This window comes from Carcharodon carcharias, chromosome 11 (assembly GCF_017639515.1).
Source record: "Carcharodon carcharias isolate sCarCar2 chromosome 11, sCarCar2.pri, whole genome shotgun sequence".
Lineage (NCBI taxonomy): Eukaryota > Metazoa > Chordata > Chondrichthyes > Lamniformes > Lamnidae > Carcharodon > Carcharodon carcharias.
The window spans coordinates 116,455,206-116,475,301 of record NC_054477.1 but is presented as its reverse complement, the minus strand read 5'-3'; the positions used below and the strand labels follow the sequence as shown (position 1 = coordinate 116,475,301).

The 20,096-nt window shown below is 45.0% G+C and overlaps 1 long non-coding RNA gene across 1 annotated transcript; it reads left to right on the top strand.

Annotated features, from left to right (window-relative positions):
- The first annotated feature begins 311 nt into the window (after positions 1 to 311).
- Positions 312 to 8,096, top strand: LOC121283969. Its single transcript, XR_005944410.1, has 3 exons — positions 312 to 456; positions 6,312 to 6,381; positions 8,063 to 8,096. It is a non-coding gene; the product is annotated as an uncharacterized LOC121283969 (long non-coding RNA).
- The last annotated feature ends 12,000 nt before the right edge of the window (positions 8,097 to 20,096 follow it).

The window sequence follows — 20,096 nt, the reverse complement described above, 5'->3', positions numbered from 1 at the left end:
ACCTTCTTAATAATAAGTGACTTCCCCATTCTTCCAAACAAATTGTACTATCTCACATTTTTCTCTGTTGAACTTCATTTGCCAATTTTTTGCCCATGATGCAAGTCTATTAATGTTCTCCTGTAATTTATTGCAGTTCTCCACAGTATTGACCACCACCTGCAATTTGGCATCATCTATAAATCTACAAATTGTGTTGAGAAGGCTGTTAATAAAGCAAATGGAATCCTTGGCTTTATTAATAAGAACATGGGCCCAAATCTTCTGATCAGTGTTGGAACCATTGTGTCCAACACTGATCAGACAGAAAACTGCCCTCTCAATACATTTTTTCTGGCCAAACTTCCAATTTAGTATACAGAAGAACTTCCTCAGTATAGGAATCCACAGAGACCAGCAAAGAGGATCAGCACAGAGGGCAAGCCCTCTTTTCACGATATCAGCTGTGGTATTCAGGTAGGTGATTAAAGGTCCCAAAGTTTTTTAGTGTGTTCGTGAATGAGTGTATGAATGAATGGGTGAGTGAATAGGTGAGTGGGTGAATGAATGAATGAGTCAATGGGTAAGTGAGTCAAAGGGTAGGTAGGTGAGATGGGCAAATGAGTGAGGTGGGTAGGTGTGTGAGTGGGTGAGGTGAGTAGGTGGGTGAGTGGATGAAGTGGGTAGGTGCTTGAGTTGGGTAGATGAGTGAGTGGTTGAGTTGGGTAGTTGGGTGAGATGGGTAGGTGGGCAGGTGGTAGAGGTGGGTAGGTGTGTGAGATGGGTTGATGGGAGGGTGGGTGTGTGGATAGTTGGGTTGGGTGGGGTGATGGGGGTAGGGTTCAGTTGTGGAGTTACCCAGGTTTTAAACTAACATTTCTTGGGTAACAATCAAGGTAAGTTGCAGGAATCTGTTCCAAGTCTCCAATCCTAGCTCAAGGTTGGTGATATTCGCAGAGAGTCCTGGGCAGTGAACAAATGACTCATTGGAAGTTTAACCATCCCAGACAATTCCCACAGATATTTGCACAACAGGACTTATGCAGAGTCCTGATGCACACCTTCCGTCATATGTCTGCTCTCCAACGATCCCGAGACCAGAAGATTTGAGCCATAGTGTACAAAAGCAAGCAAGTTATGCTAAACTTTCATAAAACATTGATTTGGACTCAGTTGGAAGATTGTGTTCAATTCTGGACACCAAACTTAAGGAAGGAAGTCTAAGCCTTAGGGCGGGATCATTCCAGATTTGCACGAAGCACGGGAAAAAGGATGTTTTACCCACCGGCCTTAATGGTGGCTTTTCACACTGTATCATCCCAATCCCACCTCATTAATCATGCATTCCCAGGAAACACGCCGTTTTGATGGCAGGCGGGCTCTCATTTTCTTGCCACGCCATCGCCTTGCTGCTTCCTCACACGTGGTGCCATATTTAAAGTCCAACTGCATGCACACCTCCAATGCTTCCAGCCCAGCACTGCTGCAAAATGGATATGGCTCTGAAAGACAAGAAGACTGCAGACCCCCCCACGTCCGGTTTCATGACATGTCCCACGAGTTCCTATTGGATGCCATGGAGGCCCGCTGCGATGTCCTCTACCCCTGGTCTGGATGAAAACCAGCAAGCAAGGTCACCAATCCAGCATGAGAGTGGTGGCAGCAGTGATCAGCACCAATGCCCTGCAAAAGAGGACAGTCATCCAGTGCCTTAAAAGGGTGAATGGTCTCATCCGTTCTGCCAGGGTAAGTCATTCTTCTCATCATTCTCAACTCACACACTCACAAACCCATCACACATCCACAGGGATCTCACACCTGAAGGGACAACACCACTAACTCTCACGCACACCCTCACATCTCCATCAGTCTCATATCTTCTGGAGCTTGTGTCCTCATCCCATCCAAGGCTCCACTCACCACACAAAATTTCCATGCAGTGCAATTTGTCCTGCTCGCACTCTCTCCATCTGTTGCTTTTTTATGCAGGAGAAGCTGGCTCAAGGCAGGAAGGAGAGGTCACAGACCGAGGTCAGGGGTGGTAGTGTCATGACCCACATTACGCCCCTCAGTCACTTTGAGGAGTGTGCCATCACGCTCACTGACGGCAGATGGATTTTAACATAGAAAAGTGTGAGGTCCTAGATTTAGGGAGGTTACAGTTACAGTGATTACACAATAAATGAGAATGTACCAAGAGGGGTAGATGAAGTGAGAGATCTTGGCGTATAAGTACACAGGTCCCTGAAGGCAGCAGTTCAAGTAGACAAAGTTGTAAAGAAGCCATATGGAATGCTGTCCATCATTGGCAGAGGTATAGAATATAAAAGTAAGGATATAATGTTGGAATTGTATAAAATACTGGTGAGGCCACAACTGGAGTATTGTGTGCAGTTCTGGTCACCACATTACAGGGAGGACGTAACATCTCTGGAGCGAGTGCAGAGGGGGTTTACAAGAATGTTGCCAGGGTTAGAAAAGTGTAGCTATGAGGAGAGATTGGATAGGCTGGGGTTATTTTCCTTAGAACAAAGAAGGCTGAGAGGTGACTTGATTGAGGTGTACAAAATTATGAGGGGAATAGACAGAGTGGACGGAATAAAATTGTTTCCCTTGGTGGTAGAACCAGGGAACATAGATTCAAGATAAGTGGCAGAAGGTGTAGGGGGGACATGAGGGAGAACTTTTTTTACGCAGAGGGTAATGCGTGTCTGGAACTCGCTGCCCAAGTTGGTGGTAGAGGCAGAAACTCTAAACTCTTTTTAAAAGTACCTGGATCTGCACATTAAGTGCTGTAAGCTGCAGGGCTAAAGGCTGGGTGCAGGAAGGTGGGATTCAAAAGGGCACCTGGGTGTCCTCGGGCTGGCATGGACAAGATGGGCCTAATGGCCTCCTTCTGTGCTGTAACTTTCTATGGTTCTATGGCTCTACGTGGACCATGCCTGCGGCGATGGTGAGGTCAGCGGCAAACACCCACATGAGGATTCTGCACCACATCATCCCTCTCTCAAGCAAATGTGAGTGCTCTCTCTCCTGCTTTTGCCTCTGCTGCCACGCACTAATCATCTCTAATTTGGTTCACAGGGAGCTCTGCCAAGCGACCGACACCTTCAGCTAGCCAATCCCTCAGCTCCAGCCAGGTCCTCATCCCTAGCAAAGTGGACTCCTCCTCCATTGAAAAGCTGGAAATAAGCAGCCTGGAAGGCCTGTCACAGCGCTTACCCACATCCTCCACCAGCGCAGAGACACACGCCTCGGTGGGACCTAGATCTGGAGCTCAGGTTCACAATCTGGTGGTCACCGCACGGACATGTGTCCGCAGCAGGAGCAGGAAAGTTCAGCTGAGCTCCCCGGCACTCGGAGGACTGCTGGGAATGAGGCATCTGTCAGGTCTGAGTCAAATGATAAGCCTCTGGATTCGGGCTTCTAACACATCGTGGATAGTCAGCAGAAGGTGGGGGAAAATCATGCAGAGCCATTGGAAGCTCTCAAAAGAGTGGCATGCGATTCAAAGGAGTACACCCACCTGCTTGCTGACAAAGTGGTGTCCACATGTGTGCATATGGAGGTCTCCATGGGAAGGATGGCAGATGCCACAGAGACCCTGGTCACCCTATGTCAAAACAGAGGGAGCAGCTGTCCCACAGGAGGACAGCCAAAGCAAGCCCCAAAGCATTGACTTTCCAGAAGACCCACGCTGAAGTCATCAGAGGCAACAAGGCCAACCATTACACAGGCTGTCTCCCCCTCTGCTGCAGATGTCAGGGCAGCACCAAGAAGTCTAAGGTGTTCAAAAGTTAAGAAATACGGATCACAACTGGTTGCATGGCTTCATTGACAGGCTTTGTGAGTCCTCCCACTGTATCCACCTCCCCACCCCTGATGCCACTGCCCTCCCCCAGCCCCAGCCCCGCAACTAGCAGTTCAGCTGCATGTAGCCAGCCCATGAATGATTTTGGAGGGAGAATAGTGTGTGGCAGGGCCTTATGGAGCCTTGTGCAAGCATTCTCCCACACATGCAGATCCTGTCCATCTGAGCTGACCTGCACCTCCGCCCACCCAATGATCACACTCCCATGCAGCACCTGTTCTCATTTCACTTTCAATTTAACAAGCATAGCAGTGGTACAGTTTTTCTTAAGGTCCCCCATCCTTTCCCTTCCAACTGACACCCATTTCCTTTCCCCCATCACTATCGACCCCCTGTTATCACCTTCCACCTCTCCACTGTCACCTATTAGCCACAACGCTTTACTTTCGGGCATGTCCAGGTGAATATGTACGTTCCCTTCCTTCCCAAAAATCCCACCCCCATCCACATTAACCTACCTGATCTCCTTCCCAACTTCAAGGATCCGTGCCTGCCTCTGAGGCCCCACCACCCACCCTAATCTTCCCTTCTACCGATACCGTTGCACCCTCATCCTCCCACCCTACCACCTCACTCTGCCCTCATTCCCACTATTCCCTCATACAACACCCACCCTCAGTTTGCTCCCCAGGAGGTAGACATGGTCTAAACAGAGCCCTCCCTTGCATGTTCAGCTGGACATCCCCACTCCAATCCTTCCCCTTTTGGAACTCCTTCCCCCTCTTGGAACTACTTGCCCCCTTGGAACTCCTTCCCCCCTTGGAACTCCTCCCCACCACCAGACCCCTCCACATGCCCTCTCCCCGGGTCTCCTCCACCCCAAACTTCTTCCCCACCTCCCGCACTGGACTCTTTACCCCTCTTAGTCCTTCCCCTTTCCTGACTTCTTCCTCTCCCCTTACTTCTTCTGCCACCCTTACCTCTACCCCTCTCCAGACTCCTTCCCCCTTCCTGACTTCTTCCTCCACCCTTACTCCTTCCCACTTCCTGACTCCTTCCTCCAGCCTTACTTCTTCCTCCCCCCTTACTCCTTCATCTCTCCAGAATCCTTCCTCCCCCTGGATTCCTTCCCCTGTCTGGACTCCTTCCCCCCCTGTGGATTCCTTTGCCTCTTTGCACTGCTTCCTCCCTCAGGACTCCTTCCCTTATACCTTCCTCCCTCCTTACAACTACCTCCCCAACTGCCATATTCTCCCCTGTTACCCCCTCCTCCCCCAATACTCCCTCCCCGCTCCCAACCTCCCTCCCGGCAACTTTGTCCGCTCCTCCCAACCTCAACCCCCAGCACCTTCATTCCCCCCTCCCAACTTAACCCTCTCCACCCCCCCGACACACCTTCCTCTCCCAGGCAAACGTCGACCTTCATCTCCCACCCCATTGTACATGTTGTTCTTGTGAGCACAGCTGGACCTTCCTCTTCACCCACTCCACGATCATCCATTGCAGACCATGGCCAAGACACTGAGCAGATCCTCAACGGTGACTTTCGTGACTCCAACCAGCAGAGAGTTTTCTCCCGATTACCATTAACTCCAGTTTTGCTAGGGCTCCTTGATGCCACACTTGGTCAAATGCTGCCTTGATGTTAAGGGCAGTCACTCTCACCTCAGTTCTGGAGTTCAGCTCTTCTGCCAATTTTTGAACCAAGGCTGTAAGAGTTCAGGAGCTGAGTGATCCTGGTGGAACCCAAACTGAGCGTCAGTGAGCAGGTTATTGCTGAGTAAGTGCCACTTGATAGCACTGTTGATGACCCTTTCCATCACTTTACTGATGATCCAGATTAGGCTGATGGGTTAGTGATGGGTTATGGTACATTGAGCAGTGTTGGAGGCTGATGGTTTGGTAGGTTTGAAGTTTCATGTGAAGAGGCATTCATTGACCCTTATCAGTAAACTGATTTTGGGGCTGCTGTCAGGTCCTCAAGACTACTCACTGGGCATTGACCTCTCAGGAACCTTCTCCCATTTCCACTGGAGGGTTTGCCTTGAGGGCTTCCTGGTTCTCCTGTGGAAACATGGCTTTTGTATTTCTGCCACCTCTAGGGCCTCCAGACCCACATTGGTAAACCTGACAGCCCTCTCTCTGGAATTAGCAGGTTGTACTGGGTTGTGCAATAAACCCAGGGCTAAAGCACAAAGTTTACATGCTGTCTGCCTCAATGGAATGGGCACAGGCTGGTCACAAATTGTAAACACCCCACCCAAAAACTGGAACAAGTTTTAGCCCAGCGGCTTTGAATTCTAAGTGGGTCACCAGCCAGTAGGACACTTAATTAACAATTAGTAGATACCCCGCTTTTGCTGAACTGGGGAACCTCGATCATGTTTTATGACAATGTTTTATGACAATTTTATGAACAGAGTTGAATTGGGAAAATGTGATCAGGAAAGTGTTGCTAAAAGTAAGTTTGACACTTTACAGTAAGTGCGGAGTACATGCAAGTCTTTTTCTGTTACTGCAGGATACAACTCGGCAGTTATTCCAGAACAGCAGCTTTGTTCTCATTTTAGAGAAAAATAAAGAAAAATCAGGTAGGGTGGTTTACAGATTGATTGTCATGATTAGTGAATAACTTCAATGTCAATGCACCAGTGGCTACAAGGGTGGTAGAACTAGTGGGACCATGGTTTTGTTCTTCATCTAACAATACATATGCTCCTTAGACAGAAATTCATACTGGATCCATTATGGATTTTCTTTTATGTGCCAATCCAATATGCCAAGGGGTAATAAGAGCAAATTCTGCCCTTTAACATATTATTGTTGGGGAATAATTCTCTTCTTCCTTGGCTTTTTATTTCATTCATTGGTTACTAGCCTTTATTGCAAGCGTACTACAAAGAGTAGCATGGCCATACTGTTTGAGGAAACAATACACAAAGTGGCTTGCTTTCTTACAGGGTAATCATGTATTGATTAGGCCTTATACCACAGAAAGCATTCAAAATATTAATACTTATTGTAATGCAAATAGGTTTGTAATAATTAGTTTTAACTTTCTGGGTTAATTTAAAGAAGTGCAATGGGTTTTTAATAATCTGAAACTCAACATTTTGTAATGCAATATACTGATTGTTATTATTATTATATAATGAATATTAGACCAAACTACTGTCAACATCACAGTGCTAGAAGCTTGTCATGGTTTATAATATGTCTGACAAATCTCCCATAACTGCAGTGCTCAGTATCACATCCCATTGATTTATTAAGTGTGTAATGTAGTTGAAATCTCAAGTGACTTACATCTGCTCTTTAATCTATGAAACAACAGATTGCTGCCTTAATCAATTGTAATGTATTCTTCAGGCTCACATCCATTAGAGGCAAACAGGCCTAAATTGTCAACTCTTACAGATAATACTAGTTCACAACATGACAGATCTTGGAACCACCCATCCATTCTTTTACATTTTGAGAAGAGATGAGGTTGGAATTAAAGAGAATTTAAAACCGATTAGCTTCAGTGAGTTTGGCTAATTTCTTCTGCCTCAATAATAAATCAACAATTGATACTTATATAGCATCTTACATGTAGAAATACATCCTGAGGCTTCCTTGAAGCATAAATAGACAAAAGAATCTGCTGAGAAAAGGAAGGAGATATTAGGTAGGGTGACTAATAGCTTGGTTAAAGAAGGGGTTTGAGGATGGACTTAAAGGAGTAAAGTGAAGTGGAGGACTGAAGGAATACCATAGTGTGGGTCTTGGGCAGCCAAGGCATGGCCATTAGTAATGGGGTGAAGGAAGTGGAAATGCACAAAAGGCCAGAGCCAGAAAATTGGAAGGGGCTGGGGTGTTGCGGGGAGGGAGAGTGATTAGAGGACTGGAGGAAGCTAAAGAGATAGGAAGGTTTTCAAATTAAGCCAAACCATTGCACCAAGTCAGATCTCATCTCACTTTCCTGATATAGAATAGTTTCATTTCTTTTTCTTCTTCAGTCTAATACATTTAGATTGTAAAGAGCTGCAGTAATAATGCCAAATAAAATACTAACTTCAAATAATACCAAGGAGTCACTGAAATTATGTTTGTGATTTAGTTTTCCAGCTGTAAACTCTGGCCATGAGAATAAAAGAGAAAGCAATGGTGGTACCAATTGGTTGCTGTTCTAATTTTGATTACAATTTCTGTTTTGTTCTTAATCAACTCACTTGTGGAAACCTTACAGATCTATAAGGTGGCCTATCAATCGTTATTTGCTTTTCACAGCTAGCCATCACTTTGTGAATGTGTACTTCAGTTGTGATTGTGGCATCACTTCCCTAACAACCACTAGCAGTCACTGATCGATTCCTGCTGAAAGTAATGAAGGTACTGGAAATTTTTATCAGTACAATAAGGTTTATTCATTTATTCTGCTAAATTTTAAACCAAAATACACTTTCAACATAACTGTACATTCACTCAAATGTAATGTTACAGTAAGAGCATTTAAACGTTTAATAATATTTTATGTAAGATGTAGAATCCAACAGAAATGCAAAATTTAAGCAACAGAAAATATGAAGAACCAGGCTCTACTTTGTAATGAAGTTGCTGTTGTTGATACATAAAACCATTAGTTTTCCAATGGTCTTGCTCAGATCAAGTTAGAGGAAATTATAGCCGGGTCAAAATCCTGGAACTCTCTTCCTAACAGCACAGTGGGTGTACCTATGCCATGCAGACTGCAGCAGTTCAAGAAGCAGCTCACCAGCACCTTCTCAAGGGCAATTAGGGATGGGCAATAAATGCTGGCCCAGCCAGCGACGCCCACATTCCATAAATGAATAATAATAAAAAAATGAAGAAATAAACTTTCTAAAATACTCTCATTTTGGAGTACATTTCAGCTGATAAACATAGAAAAATATAATCTTAAATGTTACCATCTCAAATTGCCACAAAAATATTGCACCTGACTTTACCTCCCAGAAAACTGCCAGTTCCCTCTGAGGCCTGCTACAGTCTCTACACTTAAATAGGAGCAAAAGGGTCTGGTTGATCCACTTTTGTCTATCTTTCTCAATTTCCACCTCAATCCACCAATATCCTTGGAAGCCTGTCCTGGAAAATGAGGCAGGCTATGCTACATGTCATGAAAAGCCTCCTGCAATGTTTTGGAGATGTACGTAGTGGATTCTTCCCATCTACCCAACCACATGCCTGGCAATTGTTTACACTGACTTCATATGAGACCTGTGCTCTCAAAATCATTGGTCTTTTGATTACAAGGCCCTGGGACCTGGGTCCTGCAGTTTCCAGTTCCAAGGGTGGTCATTTCCCTCCCTTCATGGAAAAATTGTCACTCTCCCAGTCTTTCACCTCCAGTCCCTTATTCTCACTGCCACACATAATTGTCCAAATAATGCCTCTTGAGTGTATGGGTTGGATTTTTATTCGTGAGGCGGGAAGATCAAATCAGGAAATTGCCCGACCTGACAGACCCGTCTCCTTCAAAAGGGCTCCTTCCCACCATATTTTAATTCCAAGGAGGCTGGTGTGGGGTGGAGGCCTACTGCTTCTGGTGGCAGTTCAGAAGCAGCCACAGAGGTAGGTGAGTGCCAAGGCAGGGTAATTAGAAGGCTCCACCTCGGTTCCTTGGGCAGCTGCATTAAAGACTGACAGGCCTTCTAGCCTTCAACCCTCACACCCCAACCCCTAGCCACCTCCCATGCCCCCTCATACTCCTAAGTCCCGTCCATAACTCTGATGCATCCAATATCCCCATGGCCCCCATAACCCCCTATTTCCCATCCATACCCCCATGTATCCTCAATAGTCACTCACCCAGTATCTACAATGGGCAGTCCTCCATAGCCATTGGCGATGAAAACACATTAAACTTCTAACAATTTAATAGAGGCCTCGTTCAAACACACTTGATACTCAAAACAACACCCATTCATAAAACCCTTTCAAAAAATGTAAATCCAGTCAAGCGATAAATCTGTTGTAAAAATAAACACACATCTATTTAAGTAGCCACATCAACGATAGCTAACCCTTAATAACAAGTGGTTCTGAACCGTTTGAAACTCAGCCAAGTGTTTATATGGGCTCAGCTATAATAAACTTTGGGAAATGTAAACAATGTAGTATATTGAAATTGCAAAAACAGGTGGCTAGTGCTTTTTTTCTAAGTTACACCAAATGGCCTGTCAATGAAAGCCCTCCAGCATTGTGTCTGCTTTCTTACTTTAAGTGAAAACTGCAGACTGTTTTTTTTTTCAAATTTAAAGGCAGGAGATTTAATTCATTTTAGATTATGACACTTAAACAGATCATAAGTCTGCTCTTCAAAAGTATTTATGTCTCCTCCATAAAATTATGGTTCCCACACTGTGGGATAAGGCCCTTGGAACAGAGAAAATAGGTATGTTTGAGCTCAGCACTAATTTCAAATGACCCAGCATATTTGTGTTTCCTGCCCATGCAATTCACACCTCGTCCCCTTCCATTTGCCATAAAAAAATGGGATCTGCCCAAAATGGGGGTGAGACTCTTGCTTCCGGGTCCCACCCCCCACCATTTTTAAAGATCTAAAGAGTCACCCCAACTAAGTCATTTGGTAGTACAGAACTTGAGTATTACTGAAAAAAATAGAGACATGCCTCAGCTTTTCATCTTGCACTCATCAGGACACTCGCAAGAATACCAAGAGGCAAAACAGCAATTTATACTGTACAAATAGTATATAGCATAATTTGTTAATTTCACCCTCATATTGGTATTCTTGCGGGTGTTTTAATGAGTGGAAGACGAAAAGCTTAGACATATCTCTTTCTTCACCAATACTCACCTCGAAAATCCAGACCTGTGTGTCCCTGTGCTGATACATGTGCAGTTAAGATGCCAGAGTGGAGATGCTGAGGACAAACCAGCAGCTATAGATCTTTAAGAAACTCAAGGTTTTTGAAGGACTGGCTTCTCCCTCCAAGACACCTCCTGTAATGTAAAAGACAGAAGACCTTGTTTAGCTGTGCACACAGTAACATTTTTTCTTTGAATCAATGGTTTGGTACAAAGGTATTACAATACTTAAACACACAAAGCTAGAACTAAATAGCTTGGGGTTTTCCTTTGTTTCTAACCAGATGTCAGAGACTTGACCAGCCTCTATAAATCTTCTCCTTCCCACTTGCCTCAAAACTTACCCTTCGTATAGGCTCTCCTGTACATTTTCGTGTTATGTTTAATATCTTCATGAACTGTTGATTTTTAGTGATGGTGGTTCTTCTTTGGTGGTTGGTTGGTTGTTCACCATTTTATTCTCCTTCAGAAGGAAAGAATATAATGGCTAGGATTTTATCAGTGCAGTGGGGGCCCCATCTATGGGCTGGAAAGCCGGGGTCAAACCCCGCTTCAGCCGTTTATGAGAGCTCGACCAGATTTCATGCCCATCAGACAGCTGATGAACTATTGTTGGACCTCTCATCCGCTTATGGGGTGAAACCACACCTCCAAGAGCAGCCAGCCATTCGGCAATGGCATGTCACCCTTTCATCCACCCTCCCAATTTTTTGTTCCCCTGCTACTTCTTAGCCAGCCCCTGGTGCCCCATAAAATTCAGACCAATGTTACAGACCTGTGAATGTCATGCAGAGGTCCCCATGCATGCCATGATAACAGAGGCAATAGGTTTGGGACTGCTTGAAAAAGCCCTGGAAATTCTAGGGCTACATTAAGCTGACAGAGATCCACCACAACCAGTCTCTGCATCCTTTTTTTCTCCATGACACGTGGGAAATAACATTCCTCAGCACTAAGGACAACAGGGCATGCTGTCTTCATGCTGCACTCAATAAGGTTGTAATTTTCCTGATCTTTGCCTTCTCCAAAATTGGGAAATGCCTATTTGTCAGGCGCAAAGATTGGCAGAAAGGGTGTAATACACTGCATGTTGATCAAGACACTTTGGCATCTTTCATGCAGATGTACTTAGTTCAATAATTTCTACATTATGCATTAATGTGCCAATAGTAACCAGTCATACTGATATAAATGCTACATGTGTTTGATCCTCACTTGCTAATACTCATGTGTTTTGGACAGGATGAGGGGATATAATCCTTCATTTCAGTACATGTACTATAGTGCATTTCATTTAAATGCACTGCCATGTCATAAATGCAGCTGATAATTTAGTTCCTGTTCATACAGAAATACATTTGGTTCTTTTTGATACATGTATATGGTTACACTGCATTTTTCATACCAAACACAAAATAATGCATCTTGTTTTTACTTTGCAAATTACAGGCTCTCAGTATCTCAGAATTGCCTTATCTCTTTCTCCTTTACCTGCTATAAAGGTTCCAACCTCCAACCTCAGGCTGCTGGATTGATCGAAGAAATCCTTGAACAATGGTTGAAGCAAAGATGACGGAAAGCATCACCTTGAATTAATTTTAGCAGATAAACTCCTGGAGCCATATCTTTAACCTTTGCTAGGGCCAGAAGCAGAGCAGGCAGACAACATGCTAGTTCCCCAGCTCCATCCTACATGTGGGCCTGTTCTGAGGAGGGGACTGGGATTTTCCAGTTAGCTTCTATGTTTCCGCAGGTGGCAAGGGCCAGTTTAACTACCTGGAGATGGCCACCTGATGGCTGATAACGGGGCCATGGCTCCAGGCAGCCCAAAAGGCCCTCCCTGCCTGCTTGGTTTACCCCCCACACAGTGGTGGATTGGCTCCAAAAGCTAATTTTTAAAAAACTTTAAAAAGTTGGAGAGATGATGCCTCCTTTTTGAAGTGCCCTCTCCCTCACTTATCTTCGATTGCATCCTTTTGCTGCTTTCAAGCTGGAAGGCCTGTGACTGGCCCTCCAGCTTTGAGAGCCCACCCTCCATCCTGAATTGGATAGCAAGCCCACCCTCTGGCCATTAGTTGCAGAAACTGGAGAAGATCATTATATATGACCGCTTCCTATATAGTGCAGGCTTCGGACCCACATTTCAGATTGATGCCGGGGTTCAGGAGTCTGCAGGGAAAATCCAGCTCCTGATCTCTGAAAAACAACAACCTGGAGAAAAAAAAGTCTGCCATTTTGTCCATGTTTGAATCAAACTCCAGGAGGTCAGCCATGCAAACAATTGGTTTCAACCATTAGTTTAAAGAAATTCAATTGGCATAGTTATCATCAGAAATGGACTGTTCACCTTGCTTTAATAGTAATTGTAGACTCGCAGACCGATAGAAAGAAATTGCTTAGTCACCATTTGCAGCATTAGCCATTGGTTTTAAGCACTGTTAATATCTGTAGTGAGTAACATAAAGTTTACCTGTCCAAAGTTAGAATTAACTCAGGGCTCTTTGCATTAAACCTGTGAAAGTCTAAAATCTTCCAAACGACAGAGTGGAAAACTGCAAACAGCGACTTCAGGGTAGTTTTGAACACTCAAGATGTTTTCAACTTCTGAATTATCACATTTTCTAATATTTTAGCATGTGTATTCTACTGAGACCAACTGCTAATGGAGCACAGTTTCTCTGTGGTTGCTAGGCATAGTGAAGTTGTAAATGTGTTATAATTGGATTTACTATTTTTCTACAACTTGTTTGTGGAGGCATTCTTCCCTCCGGGATTTCAAATGTTAGCTGTGAAATAGGCGACAAGCTCATTTTTAAATTTACTCTTTCATTTGAAAATGGAAGACAACTACAGCAAAAGCTACAGTCTACCCCAGTTAATATATAATAGCTTCTTCCTTGAAAAATGTGAATTATCCTGTAATTTGAATCAATTTCAACAAAACAATACTAGAGGCAGTTTTGGAACATATCCAATTTGAATTAATAGGTAATTCGAATTAACCAACAATGATCTAAAAGTAGACTATATCTTCTGTTAAAACTAATAAATGAGAGTAATTACCGTGCAGCTAGCTGAACTACTCATTCAGATGACTACTACAAACTATTTGAGATGTATGGCTTATAACATCACATAACTCCTTGAGATGATTGCTACCTTGCATTAATTCCAGGGCCTCTATTATAAGAAGAAAGATTTGCATGGATATAGCATCTTTTGTAACCTCAGGACATTCCAAAGTGCTTCACAGTCAATAAAGTTCTTTTCTGAAGTGTTGCCTTGTAGGAAAATGCAGTAACCAATCTGCACACAGAAAGGTTCCATAAACAGCAAAGAGATGAATGGTCAGTTAATCTGTTTAAACAATGTTATGTTGCGAGATAAATGTTAGCCAGGAAACTGTGATAACTCCCCTATTTTTCAATAGTGCCATGGGATTTTTCACTCCACCTGAGAAGGCAGATAGGGTTTTGGTTTGTCGTCTCAATACAGTACCTCCCTCAGGACTGCACTGAAGTATAATCCTAGGTTGCATGCTCAAATCTCTGGGGTGGGGCTTGAATCTTTGACCTTCTGACTCAGAGGTCACATGTGCTTCTACTGAACCACAGCTGACACCTATTATGGTCTGTATAAAGACAAATTAAAAAAAATACTTCCACAATGGAGCCTCACAAGGTGCAAGAGGGGCCAGAAATTCAGTAGTCAGCTTTGACTCAGTTTATCTCTGTCATCAGAGATCGCTGTTTGTATTTCAAGCCCCACTCCAGAGAGTTAAAAACAAGTCCTGGCAGATTCTTCAGTGCAACTGAGGGAGTACACACCACTGTGCGAGGTGCTGTCTTTCTGGGGAGTCATTACACCAATACTCAATTTGCCCTTTTTAGATCTGTGTAAAAAAAAATCCCACAGCATTATCTGAAGAACAGTAGGGGAATTCTCCAGATGGCCTGGTCAACATTTATTCCACCACAAACCCTATATAGTCTCAGTGTTGATTTTTTTGATCTTGCTGTCTGCAAATTAGTTGTGGCATTTGTCTACATAACAACAGTGATTTTAACTTACAAACATATCACTGTAAAGCATTTTAGGACATCCTGAAAGTTGCCACATAAACACAAGTCCTTTCTTTTTATAAAACCTATGCAGCTATGCTCTGGGAATGTAGCTTTGCTGAATTTGCATTGTAAATTTTGGTGAAAACAGGAATGAAAAGATAAGCTGAATAAGTGTCCAGCTACTAATATGCAACAATATGGCTCTAATTTTCTCCAATATTCATTGTTACTGGAAAATTACACCGTTCACTAGAAACCAGAGGCTGCAGAGATTATTTCCTCAGCCTCTTTGCATTTTATCCACTCAGGGTATCTATTGTCCTCATCTGAAATGCCTCTTGCCAGAACCATGAGTAGTCACATGCAATGTTCAAGCTGTGTGCCTGAGCAGATGTGCAACAGTCACATGAAGTGTCACGCAGTGATTATTAGGGGCATGCAGATGGCATACAGAGAATACTCTGCTTTGTGAAGCTGTGATACCACACATGGTTGGATTTCCTTTGGTGCCTGATCATGTTCGATATGGCCAGCCAGAATACATGGGCAACAACTTATTGGCTGACAGCTCGTCCAATTACAGTGCAGGAAGAGAAAGATTGTTGGGAAGCAGGAGATGGCAGAAGAAAGCAGCTGCCATTTGAGGAGTTTGTCTGACTTGCTGAGAAGCAGTGAATAGTTTCAGAAGGACTGTGAACTCTGTGTGCGCATATACTTGTTTCTGAGCTGTAGTTTCAGGTCTGCTGCTATCCCAACAGAGATGCTGTTGCTCACATCAGCTGGTAAGGCTTCATGGGGATTTACAGAATCAGCTGTTCATACCAAAGGTGGCAATGTGTTAATTGCTACTGCCATTGCCCATTCCCCTCCACTCCAACAGTGAGTGATGCTTCCACCTGGGTATGCGACATCCCCAGTGTGGGGGGCGGGGAGGGGGGACTGGAAACCTTTTACCCAAACGCTCACCCGGTCCACGTCTCTCCAGATCTTTAGAGATATTAGAGAAAAATCACAGCAGACCAACACAGGGTTACTGCTCCCCAAACTTGTGAATGGGAAAAGCTTATTGACTGTTAGTTAACATTTTTAAGCAATATTGAATGAATAGTTAACAATTTGTTGTGGATATCTCACTCACCATCTTTGTTCTGTTCTGTGTGCTAAACAAATTAAACCACTATATTCAAAAACCAATCGGTGCTGCATGTTTTTGTAAAGGTTGGAATACTGAGTTACACTGTCAAACACCTCATTCCTTTGATGCTGGTTCAGGGAGGTTTAATCTGGTTAGATGCCATCTGGAGTAACCATGTTCAGTTCTGGCATGGCACCTCAGGAAGGATAGATCAGCCTTGGAGGAGGTGTAGCACAGATTCACGAGAATGATATTGGGCTTTAAAAGGATAAATTATGATGACAAGTTACATAGATTAGACATGTATTTCCTTGAATTTGAAGATTATGGTGTGATCCAATTGAGGTGATTCAGATAATTAGGATAAATAAAGGATAGGGTTTTCAAGGAGAGCCAGCACAGGCTCGATGGGCCAAATGACCTCTTCCTGTGCTATTAATTTTCTATGATTCTTTGAGAGTTTTTCTCCCTCTGTACACTCCATGCAAGTCAATATCTCTCAATCAACATCACTTTAAATAAAAAAGATGATCTGGCTGACTATCAAATTGCTGCTCATGGGAGCTCACTGTGCACAAATTAGTTGCCATGTTTTCTACATTTCAACAGTGGCTTCACTTCAAAAAGAACTTCACTGTCTGCATATGCTTTCTCTTTCATATTGACTGAGTTCCTGAAAGTGCTCACATCATCAAAATGCTGAAGTCCTCCTATCACATTCTGCAATTTTTAGCCAACCATACATAACTGATGGCCATTCAGGAGTAGCATTTTTCAGTTAGAGTGGGTTCTAGTAGGATAGATTGTCAACTGGTGAGCTAATTAATAGCTTTGAAATTAGTTAAGTTTGAAAACATTTCAACTGGCTATAGTGGGATTTTGTGGTTTATGATAAAAGCAAAATACTGTGGATGCTGGAAACCTGAAATAAAAACAGGAAATGCTGTAAAAACTCAGCAGGCCTGATAGCATCTGTGGAGAGAGAAACAGAGTTAATGGACTGAATTTTACATCCTGCGGGCGGGAGTGTGCCAAGCTTGATCGGGTGTAGAATCGTGCCGAGAAGATGTCAGGTGAGCGCCCCGACATCATCATGCACTCACGCAACAGTTCGTTCGGTGGACGTGCGCATAACTCTGAAGTGCGCCTGCCAACAATTAAGAGGGCAATTAAACCCATTAACGGCGCAATTCACTCTGATTTTTCATTGCTCAACCAACTTGTTGGTCGGCAGATGGGCAGCATTTGCAATTTTCATCAAACCTCATCCAAGGGCAGGATGAAATTTCTGTGATGGAATAAAATAAAAATAAATATCTGTGGACAGCATTTTTATCAGCTATATTTTCAGGTGATAATGATGCATGGAGATTTGTTTTCAGTTTTTAAACCGTTATTTTAGCTTTCTCAGGTCTCCAGCTCCCTGATGCAGCTCTCTGTCTTCAGGGAGCTTTCTTGCAGCACTTAGCTGCGCCCATGGAAACATCATCGCCTGCCCTCCTCCTGCCCCCACCTCAGCACCGCTGAGCTTATTCAGCACGTGTTTCATGCTTGCTGGCCATTAATTGGCCAGCCAGTGTGAAATCAGGGATTAGGGGCCAATCGCAGCCGTGGGCCCGTATCCCGACCGCTCTCGGGCCCGCCGATTGGGCACGCCCGCCAAAGCTAAAATTCAGGCCAATGTTTCGAGCCCGCATGAAGAGTCATATGGATTTCATGAAACATTGGGCAGAATTTCACAGTTGGCGTGCGGTGGGGGTGGGGGCCCAACACGCATGCATGTAAAATGATGCGTGATGACATTGGGCATGTGTCCTGATGTCACCGCACGCCATCACGATATTTCGGAAGGCAGGCGCTATGAGTTCGGAAGCGTGCCCACCATTCATTAACGGGCCAGTTAAGGCCCTTGAGGCAACAATTGAGAATGATTTTTTGCTGCCCATGCGATTTTCAGGGCATTACATGGGTGCGACCGGCAGGCAGATAGGCCACATTTTTAAAAACCTCATCCACAGATGGGATAAGAGGGGTGAGTGGGCTTGCGAATGCGAGTTGTTAGAACTTTAGTTTATTACTAACTGCTACTTACCGCTACTTGCTTGTGTGAATAGGAGAGCTTCATTTTGCTTCAGAGCTGCTTTGACAGAAATAACAGGCTTCAGGTCAGGACTCTGGAGGAATCATAACACTTGGAGCCTTCCAGGTATCAGAGAGCCTTCCCTTACCCTGGGAATGGGGATTGTGATCCTCCTCTGAGGAGGAAGAGAGGGCCAGAAGGGGGAAGAGACCAGGAGTCTCCATTCAGCCTCCAGGGGAGCCACCTATGGGAGGACAGGCCCAGGCACAAGGGGCACAGGGCCAACAGGTAGTCCAAGGCAGAAGGGGCCACAGAAGATGCCAGGGTATACAAGCGGTGATGCAGCTACCTCAATATGCCTGAGGTGTAGTGCCGAAGGAGGCTCCGTCTCTCAAGGGAGAGCATGATCTCCACCTGTCAGATAATCGGCCCTGAGATCAGCTCCGACTGTGTGACTGGGCACCCTATGTCATTGGTGCTGAAGGCCACAGTTGCCCTCAACTTCTATGCCTCTGGATCTTTCCAGGGGTCGGTGGGTGATCTTTGTGAAGACTCCCAATCAGCTGACCACAGTAGCATCAAGCTGGTGACAGATGCTCTGTTCAGGCACGCATTGACTTTTATTCGCTACTGCATGGATGAGGCCAGCCAGGCAGAGCGAGCCAGAGGCTTTGCAGCGATTGCTGGGTTCCCCAGCATCGAGGGTGCATCCGACTGTACATATCTGGTCATCAAGGTGCCAGCAGGTGAGCTTGGTGCCTTCGCCAACAGGAAGGGCTTCCACTCCATGAACGTGCATATAGTGTGTGATCACAGGATGCTGATTCTGCAATTCTGTGTAAGGTATCCAGACAGCTCCCATGACATTACATCCTGAGACACTTGCAGGTGTTGAGGCTCTTCAGTGCTCCAGCCCGGCTAGATGGATGGCTGCTGGGTGACAAGGGCTATCACCTCAAAAGGTGGCTCATGACGCCTCTCCGCCATACAAGAACAGAAACTGAGCAGCGATACAATCGGAGCCATGCCTCCACATGGGCTGTGGTCGAGAGAACAATCGGTCTTCTCAAGATGCGCTTCCAATGCCTGGACTGTTCAGGGGGTGCACTCCAATACCCCCCAGATTGTGTGTCACTGAAAGTGGCTGCTTGCAGTGCTCTCCACAATATGGTGCTGGGAAGGGGGGACACAGCAGAGGAAGAAGATGTTGATGCAGCTGCTCTGGCAGCAGACGATGAGTCCAATAGTGAGTCTGAGGACGAGCACGCTCAGGAGAACGCTGAGGGGATAGACGGCATCCCGGGCAACCTCCAGGGAGGCAGAGATCCCCAGGAGGCTTTGATTCAACACTCCTTCAGTTAGCCTGCCTAAAATGAACCAACAACACGTACCAGGGCTGCAGACTCCGTACTCGATACCTGAGAGCAACATTTGCTTGGTCAACAACATGAACTATGTGCTTTGTCAACAAAGCTCAATAACAAACAAGTCACTCATAACATCAAGGGTTCCCCTTCAGCTGCAGAACTAATGAAGCACCCAGAGGCTTGATGAAAACTAACACATTTAGTGATTTGCAGCTTGGCATACAGAAATAAAGCTAAATGAAAAGGTGTGGAACAGCACACCAATTTAACAGTAACTTAAAAATGGGCAAAAGAAAACAACTAGTGATAAACCCATGTTGTGCTTAAGATGCTTTACGTTTACGCTTGCAGGTGCTATGTCTAGGTACTCTCCACTCACTGGCACCGGCATTGGAGACAGCCTGCTCACTCTGCTGTCCTGTTGGCCTTAATGACCTTGGTAGGTGCCTTCTGACCTGTGGAGCCTGTGCTGCCCCAGCTGGGAGGGAGCAGCTAGTGGCATGGCTTGCATCTCCCCAGTCGCCACAGCTTCATCGGATGCCACAGTCACTGGTAGAGGGGAGGAGGAGCTGCTGCCCTCATCCAGAGCACCCTGAGACGAGCTGACAGAGACAACAAGCAGCTCGTGCGCCAACGTGAGGTCACTTTGGACCTCCCTGCTCACCATTGATGGATGGACACCTAGCTGGGATACTGGGTGCCCAATCCATCTCCCATAGTGACACTGACCACCTGAGGTCATTGCCCGTGTGAGGGCTTGCAGGTCCGAGTGCATCCCCAGGAAGCCATAATTATTCTCCTGGAA